This window comes from Betta splendens, chromosome 6 (genome assembly GCF_900634795.4).
Source record: "Betta splendens chromosome 6, fBetSpl5.4, whole genome shotgun sequence".
NCBI lineage: Eukaryota > Metazoa > Chordata > Actinopteri > Anabantiformes > Osphronemidae > Betta > Betta splendens.
This window is the reverse complement of record NC_040886.2, coordinates 1,393,197-1,401,180: the sequence shown is the minus strand read 5'-3', so window position 1 is coordinate 1,401,180 and position 7,984 is coordinate 1,393,197.

The window sequence follows — 7,984 nt, the reverse complement described above, 5'->3', positions numbered from 1 at the left end:
TAGAGTGTGAATTTGCTTATGTGTGTGTGAAGAACTATAAAAGGTGATGTCAAAGGTCAATGGTCTCCTCTCCTCTTCAGTCTCCTCCTCTGCTCTGCTCTCATAATGTACAGTACTGTAACATCCATTGATAATAAGTCAATTCATTTATCTAATCTAATTTAATAGATAGGCTGCCACTCCAAGGTTTGGATGCAGCATCTTGTTTAAGTGTTGTGTTTTTTTTATGTTATAGCTTAGTGAGTTAATAGTTTTCCCAGAGGTGACAAGTTTTCGTAACTGCTTCCTTATTGTCTGGTCCTGTGGGAAAACAAACAATGATCCTTCAAACTGATGTACTGTACTTGTACGTAGCTGTAAATGCTCTAATAGTTATACCTCTTATAGATACCCTCAATTCTCACTAACGGTGTCTCCTGGAAAACCCCTCCCTTTATGTCTGACTGCAGTTAGAACTTGACATTTTTGTTTTGGACTCATGAGACCAAAGACCTGAACTTTTCCGACAATGAAATAGAGAAATCTATGTGCTAAAACTGAAATTATACTCATTAACAGATTGCATTTGCATCTAAACTATTTCTCAAAATGTAAAGTAATGACATTATTTATTTTAAACATTTAAATAATATAGAATAGAAAACAGAAACACATTCTGATACACAATAAGTGCATCACTATTGCACCATGATTAGAGCATGTACATAAGCATCTTTTAGGCTTAAAAATGGTACCAGGTCTGTGTTGTTGTTTACCAGCATGGATGGAGGTCTAAAGCAAAAACTTAGTATCAGTAGTGGTTGTCTCATCCTTTAATAAGTTTGACTATACTTTAGTTTAGATGGATTTTCTGAAATACAGTCAAACATATTGGAAGATCATTTTGGTGCACAGCTGAAGTAGTTTAGTTTAGTTTAGTTTACATGTATTTTCTGCTCCTCCGTGAACCGCCGCCTTAACTTAGTGGAGGATTTTGTGTGCCTGAATGACCCCAGGAGGTATGTTGTGGGGGGCTAACTGCCCCTGGTAAACAGGTCCTGGGCGATGGGCCAGGACTGAGACGTCGCCCGCATGCGAGCACCTGGCTATTCCCGCATGGCAATGTGGGACCGTCCTCAGGTGGACCCACCATCTGCAGGAGGAGCCGTAGGGGCCAGTGCATAGTGGATTGGACAGAGTTGAAGGCAGGAGCCTCGGCGACCCAATCTCTGGTCAACCAATGTTGCTATCGGGACATGGAATGTTACTTTACTTGGGGGGAAGGAACCTGAGCTTGTGCAGGAAGTTGAGCAGTAATGGCTAGAAATAGTCTGGCTCGCCTCCACACATAGCCTGGGATCTGGAATCCAACTCCTTGAGAGGGGCTGGACTGTCTTCTACTCTGGAGTTGCCCACAGTGAGAGGCGACGGGCTGGTGTGGGTTTGCTCATAGCTCCCCAGCTCAGCCGCCATGTGTTGGAGTTTTCCCCAGTAGACGAGAGGGTCGTTTCCCTGCGCCTTTGGGTGGGGGATAGGTCACTCACTGTTGTTTGTGCCTATGGACGGAATGGCAGTGTGGCGTACCCGGCCTTCTTGGGGTCTCTGGAGGGAGTGTTGGAAAGCGCTCCAACTGGGGACCCCATCGTTCTTCTGGGAGATTTCAATGCCCACGTAGGTAACGACAGTGATACCTGGAGAGGCGTGATTGGGAGGAACGGCCTCCCTGATCTGAACCCGAATGGTGTTATGTTATTGGACTTCTGTGCTAGGCACAGTTTGGCCATAACTAACACCATGTTCGAACATAAGGGTGTCCATCGGTGCACATGGCACCAAGACACCCTAGGCCGGAGGTCGATGATAGACTTTGTAGTCGTTTCACCTGACCTTCGGCAATATGTTTTGGACACTCGGGTGAAGAGAGGGGCTGAGCTGTCAACTGATCACCACCTGGTGGTGAGTAGGATCCGCTGGCAGGGAAGGAGGCTGGAACGACTTGGCAGGCCCAAACGTATTGTGAGGGTCTGTTGGGAACGCCTGGCTGAACCCTCTGTCAGACGGACCTTTAACTCACACCTCCGGGAGAGCTTCGACCAGATTCCGAGGGAGGTGGGAGACATAGAGTCCGAGTGGACCATGTTCTCCGTCTCCATTGTCAACGCGGCCGTTCGGAGCTTTGGACGCAGGGTCTTCGGTGCCTGTCGTGGTGGTAATCCCCGAACCCGGTGGTGGACGCCGGAGGTAAGGGACGCCATCAAGCTGAAGAAGGAGTCCTACCAGGTATGGTTGACCTGTAGGACTCCTGAGGCAGCTGATGGGTACCGGCATGCCAAGCGTGCTGCAGCCCGTGCCGTTGCGGAGGCAAAAACTTGGGCCTGGGAGGAGTTCGGGGAGGCCATGGAGGAGGACTATCGCTCGGCCTCAAAGAGATTTTGGCAAACCGTCCGGCGCCTCAGGAGGGGGAAGCAGTTCTTTACCAACTCTGTTTTCAGTGGAGGTGGGGAGCTGTTGACCTCAACTGGGGATGTTATCGGACGGTGGAAGGAGTACTTTGAGGATCTCCTCAACCCCTCCGACATGCCTTCTGCTGAGGAAGCAGAGGCAGGGGACTCAGAGGCGGACTCGCCCATCACCCAGGCTGAGGTCACCGAGGTAGTTAGTAAGCTCCTCGGTGGCAGAGCAGCGGGGGTGGATGAGATCTGTCCTGAGTACCTCAAGTCTCTGGATGTTGTGGGGCTGTCTTGGGTGACACGCCTCTGCAACATCGCGTGGAGGAGGGGGACAGTTCCTCTGGACTGGACAACCGGGGTGGTTGTCCCTCTTTACAAAAAGGGGGACAGGAGAGTGTGTTCCAACTATAGGGGGATCACACTTCTCAGCCTCCCTGGGAAAGTCTATGCCAGGGAACTGGAGAGGAGGATTCGGCCGATAGTCGAACCTCGGATACAGGAGGAACAATGTGGTTTTCGCCCTGGTCGTGGAACGGTGGACCGGCTTTATACCCTCAGCAGGGTGCTTGAGGGTTTGTGGGAGTTTGCCCAAGCAGTCTACATGTGCTTGTACAACCGGAGCAGGAGCTTGGTTCGCATTGCCAGCAATAAGTCAGACCTGTTCCCGGTGCATGTTGGACTTCGGCAGGGCTGCCCTTTGTCACCGGTTCTGTTCATTATTTTTATGGACAGAATTTCTAGGCGCAGCCAGGGGCCGGAGGGGGTCTGGTTTGGGGACCACAGGATTGCATCTCTGCTTTTTGCAGATGATGTTGTCCTGTTGGCTTCATCAGGCCAGGACCTCCAGCGTGCGCTGGTGCGGTTTGCAGCTGAGTGTGAAGCGGCTGGGATGAGAATCAGTTCCTCCAAATCTGAGGCCATGGTTCTCGACCGGAAAAAGGTGGTTTGCTCTCTCCAGGTTGGAGAAGAGTTCCTGCCCCAAGTGGAGGAGTTTAAGTATCTTGGGGTCATGTTCACGAGTGAGGGAAGGAGGGAGCGTGAGTTTGACAGACGGATCGGTGCGGCGGCTGCAGTAATGCGGTCGGTGTATCGGTCCGTCGTGGTGAAGAGGGAGCTGAGCCGAAAGGCAAAGCTCTAAATTTACCGGTCAATCTACGTTCCTACCCTCACCTATGGTCATGAGCTTTGGGTCATGACCGAAAGGGCAAGGTCACGGATACAAGCAGCTGAAATGAGCTTCCTCCGCAGGGTGGCTGGGCGCTCCCTTAGAGATAAGGTGAGGAGCTCTGTCACCCGGGAGGAGCTCGGAGTAGAGTCGCTGCTCCTCCACATCGAGAGGAGCCAGCTGAGGTGGCTCGGGCATCTAGTTCGGATGCCTCCTGGACGCCTCCCTGGGGAGGTGTTCCGGGCATGTCCCACCGGTAGGAGGCCCCGAGGAAGACCTAGGACTCGCTGGAGAGACTACGTCTCTCGGCTGGCCTGGTCTTGGGGTCCCACCGGAAGAGCTGGAGGAAGTGTCCGGGGAGAGGGAAGTCTGGAACTCTCTGCTTAGACTGCTGCCCCCGTGACCTGGCCCCGGATAAAGCTGGATGGATGGATGGATTTTCTGTAATATTTACAATATTTCAGTTTTCTGCCAGAGTTTGAAAAAAAAATGAATTTCATGAATTGAGTACATCAAAGCATTTTTTCATCTGGATCCAATTTTTTGCATGAAGGTAAATTTGACATAAACTACGAAGACAACAAATAGCAACAGACTACAATGACAATCAGTGATGCACTGATTCACACTGAGATCATTGTTTTGTATTTTGCTGTCCACTGTGTTGTGACTGATTGGACGTGTTCATATACTTGGTTGCAAGTTGTATTGTTTGAAGGCAAAATTAGTTTTTGCTGCATATCTCAAGTGTTTTGACATGGTTAGGGCCTTTTACAAACAAAGCGTGTTGGAGCCAATGTTTAGACCTGTGTGTGAACTGTTAAAAAATGTGTTTTTTTATTGGACGGCTGCATCAAAGCGACCGATAAAAACTGTAGATGACTCAAAAGTGTGAATGTTGTACTCGGTGCAGGATGACAGCATCAAACAAATGTGTTGTATGAAAAGGGAGAAAAAGAAAAACATTTTACTGATACATTTAATACTGTATATGTATGTATTCTGTAGATGTTTCTATTACATCATAAGAAAATCTGTTAGCAATTAAGTTTGGTTTAAGATTTTTTTTTAAGAATTTTGAATTTTGCTGTTCAATATTTGTATAATGTAACAATGGTATAATACAATTTGCCTCTAACTGTCAGGTTTTCGTTCTTGGTTTTAGTTTGAAAGGACTCTTCTGTTTTTGATCCCAGTTTCCGGTTTTATTTTGTAAGCACTTCCGTTTCTCATCACACCACAGCAGTTCCCGCTTCACTCCCGGTCCTCATTACACTCACCTGTTTTGTATCAGTGATCTACTCCGTGTATTTAACCACCACCTGTCACATCAGTTCTCTGCCAGATCGTTGTTTGTGTGTTACCGTTGTTCTAGTTCGTTGATCCTGTCCGGCCGTGTTTTGTGTGTTCCTGTCATAGTCCCGTTCGCTGACCTAGCCCCGCTGTAACCCGTGTATCCTGTTTGTTCGTTGACTCTGAGCCTGCCTTATCCCTGCCTGCCACGTCTGTCTGGATTACCTACTGTCACCTGTGTATGATCCCGGACCGTTGTGACCTGAGTTCTGGAATTAAATACCACTTTATCGCATCGCCTCGCCTCACGTCTCGTCGCTGTGCATGTGGGTCCGTTCATCTGCCGTTCCGTGACAGAACGATCTGGCCAGACTTGGACCCAGCCAGCGCCAACCTGCACCCAGGTCTGCTACGAGTTTTTTTGTCCCTTGTTTTTTCCCCCGTTTTTCTCTGTTCGTCGGCTCCGCGTCTAACTCCGCACCGGAGCGATGGAATTTATTCCACCGGGCTTACCGGAGGACTTCCGCGGGGATCTCGAGAGGCTGGCCAGGGAATACACGGAAGCGCCCAGCCTTACGGCCCAGCTCCGAGCAGTCAAATTAGCCATCGAGATCCTGGAGGATGAATACTGGTGGCGTGAGTACCCCGGAGTGCAGGCGTTTTTCGATAGACTCCGGCTAATGCGGAGAAACCTGACACGCGCACGGCGCGCATCGCCTGGCCGCGCCTCCGTCGCCGCTCCGGCGGTTCCCGTTCCTGACGCCGCTCCGGCGGTTTCCGTTCCTGTCGCCGCTCCGGCGGTTTCCGTTCCTGTCGCCGCTCCGGCGGTTTCCGTTCCTGTCGCCGCTCCGGCGGTTTCCGTTCCTGTCGCCGCTCCGGCGGTTCCCGTTCCTGTCGCCGCGTCGGCGGTTCCCATTCCTGTCGCCGCGCCTGCGGCTACAACCCAAGTTCCAGACGCCGCCGGTTCGGTTCACCACACGGACCCCGCTACAGAGACCCAGCCCCTGCCGCTCTCAGCGCCTCAGACGACGGTCAGCCGCAGGCGCCCCAGACGACGTCGGCGAGGGCACGGGCCTGAGGTTCAGGGCCCAGAGATCTCGGTCGCAGTGCCCGAGCAGCTCTCCCCTCCCGCGGGGGTTCCCCTCGGTTCTCCCACTGACTGTGTTGTGTCGATTGCAGGCATCCCCGCTAGCGTCGCCCGACGGGTCCACCTCCTCTGCTCTCCTCCAGTTGCGTTTCTCTTTGCCCATCTCTTGAACACCGCCGATTCGGCAGCAGACCAGGGCACGAGAGAACAATTGTTCGAGGAAGCAGCCGCTCTCGTCCTGAGGGAACCTGTCCTGCGTGAGGTCCTGCAACTCCCGGGCCTGCAGCCAGCAGCCGCTTCATGTCCCACCTCTCAGTCAGGTCAGTCAAGCCATGCTCAGTTTCCAGCCCCAGCTCAGCCATGCTCAGTTCAGTCTCCAGTCCAGCCGAGCCCAGTTCCGGTCCCAGCCCAGTCGAGCCCAGTTCAGGTCCCAGCCCAGTCGAGCCCAGTTCAGTCTCCAGTCCAGTCGAGCCCAGTTCAGTCTCCAGTCCAGCCGAGCCCAGTTCAGTCTCCAGTCCAGCCGAGCCCAGTTCAGTCTCCAGTCCAGCCGAGCCCAGTTCAGTCTCCAGTCCAGTCGAGCCCAGTTCAGTCTCCAGTCCAGCCGCGAGCTGTCCAGTCTCCAGTCCAGCCGCGAGCTGTCCAGTCTCCAGTCCAGCCGCGAGCTGTCCAGTCTCCAGTCCAGCCGCGAGCTGTCCAGTCTCCAGTCCAGCCGAGTCACGTTCCTGTCCAGTCTCCAGTTCAGTCGAGTCACGTTCCTGTCCAGGTTCCAGTTCAGTCGAGTCACGTTCCTGTCCAGGTTCCAGTTCAGTCGAGTCACGTTCCTGTCCAGGTTCCAGTTCAGTCGAGTCACGTTCCTGTCCAGGTTCCAGTTCAGTCGAGTCACGTTCCTGTCCAGGTTCCAGTTCAGTCGAGTCACGTTCCTGTCCAGGTTCCAGTTCAGTCCAGTCACGCTCCTGTCCAGGTTCCAGTTCAGTCCAGTCACGCTCCTGTCCAGGTTCCAGTTCAGTCCAGTCACGCGCAGGTCGTGTCCCAACCAGAGGGCACCACCTGTCGTACAGGTGCTATGCACACCCGATCAGGCCCGACGTCGGCTCCGTCGAGCTCGGCAGCGGCAAGTAGCCATGCCAGCTCCAGAGTAGATGCCGTTCCAGTCCCTGTCGGCCAAGTAGATGCCGTTCCAGTCCCTGTCGGCCATGTTGCGGCCGTTCCAGTCCCTGTCGGCCATGTTGCGGCCGTTCCAGTCCCTGTCGGCCATGTTGCGGCCGTTCCAGTCCCTGTCGGCCATGTTGCGGCCGTTCCAGTCCCTGTCGGCCATGTTGCGGCCGTTCCAGTCCCTGTTCCTGTCCCTGTCACCCTCGGAGCCGCAGCGCCCGCCGGCCTCCAGGAGGAGGCGGCGCCAGCTGCAGTTCCCGCGCACCTCCAGGAGGAGGTCGCGCCAGCTGCAGTTCCCGCGCACCTCCAGGAGGAGGTCGCGCCAGCTGCAGTTCCCGCGCACCTCCAGGAGGAGGTCGCGCCAGCTGCAGTCCCCGCGCACCTCCAGGAGGAGGTCGCGCCAGCTGCAGTTCCCGCGCACCTCCAGGAGGAGGTCGCGCCAGCTGCAGTCCCCGCGCACCTCCAGGAGGAGGTCGCGCCAGCTGCAGTCCCCGCGCACCTCCAGGAGGAGGTCGCGCCAGCCGCAGCCCCCGCGCACCTCCAGGAGGGGGTCGCGCCAGCCGCAGTCCCCGCGCACCTCCAGGAGGGGGTCGCGCCCGCCGCAGTCCCCGCGGACCTCCAGGAGGGGGTCGCGCCCGCCGCAGTCCCGGCGGACCTCCAGGAGGGGGTCGCGCCCGTCGCAGTCCCGGCGGACCTCCAGGAGGGGGTCGCGCCCGCCGCAGTCCCGGCGGACCTCCAGGAGGAGGTCGCGCCCGTCGCAGTCCCGGCGGACCTCCAGGAGGAGGTCGCGCCAGCTGCAGTCCCCGCGCACCTCCAGGAGGAGGTCGCGCCAGCTGCAGTCCCCGCGCACCTCCAGGA